This window comes from Limulus polyphemus, unplaced genomic scaffold, assembly GCF_000517525.1.
Source record: "Limulus polyphemus unplaced genomic scaffold, Limulus_polyphemus-2.1.2 Scaffold967, whole genome shotgun sequence".
Taxonomy (NCBI): Eukaryota; Metazoa; Arthropoda; class Merostomata; order Xiphosura; family Limulidae; genus Limulus; species Limulus polyphemus.
This window is the reverse complement of record NW_013666577.1, coordinates 11253-12080: the sequence shown is the minus strand read 5'-3', so window position 1 is coordinate 12080 and position 828 is coordinate 11253. Positions and strand designations below refer to the sequence as shown.

The window sequence follows — 828 nt, the reverse complement described above, 5'->3', positions numbered from 1 at the left end:
ACTAACAGTTTCTCAGTTTTCTAATATTACCACTTTTATGTTATTAAACATAACTTTTATGATTGAAGGGAAGAGCATGTCATCTCTACCTCTAAATCTTCAGCGAATCAGTTAAATGGAAAACTATTCTTGGAAAATCACAAATGGCTTTGAAAAATGATGAGGCCAAAGCCTCAGCAGTTGATTTGGCCTAAACTAATATACACAACTAGCTAGCACTGAAAATGCATAAATAAAAATAAGGGTTGTCATACAAAAGTATTTCCCGTGGAATTCAGGTTAACTTGAAAAAGGTGTCCGGCTGTTATCACAACGCAAAACATCTGTTGTATCCCTACGTTATCAATGGTACCAGGACTAGAGCAGAGTAGAAGATAACCCGGCTGTCCAGTTTCAGCTATAAAACTCTGAAGATGTGGTGTTGAAGCCAGTTTACTCCAGTAGAGTAATTCAACAGACTCAGGTGAGTCTTTTTAAATTCTCTATCCGTAATCAGAACTAGTCAAAGGGTTAGAGTAAGATATTAACAATCTTATTATACAGAAAAGTGTTATCATTTTAAATTTTTTATTGTAGATTTGAAGCTGCCTATTTTTTTCTGTGAATATTTTAAGTCATTATACAATTGTTATGGTTTTAAAAGTTTTATGTATTCATGAATTAACTGAAGTTAATCGTGCCACAAGTGGCGCTGATGTGTGCAGTTCAAACTTTTAACGAGCACTTGATCTACACTTATTTACAAATATAATACATCAGAGAACAATGTTGTCCTTATTTGAGTGACCCTAATAATATATATATATATATATATATATATATATATAA

The 828-nt window shown here is 32.2% G+C and overlaps 1 protein-coding gene across 2 annotated transcripts in view; it reads left to right on the top strand.

The window, feature by feature from the left end:
* The first annotated feature begins 369 nt into the window (after positions 1–369).
* LOC106461472 overlaps positions 370–828 on the top strand; it is an 11678-nt gene continuing 11219 nt past the window's right edge. For both annotated transcript variants that reach the window (XM_022388443.1, XM_013921296.2), the window contains exon 1: positions 370–463. The gene's annotated coding sequence lies outside the window, so the exon portion shown is untranslated. The remainder of the gene's footprint in view (positions 464–828) is intronic.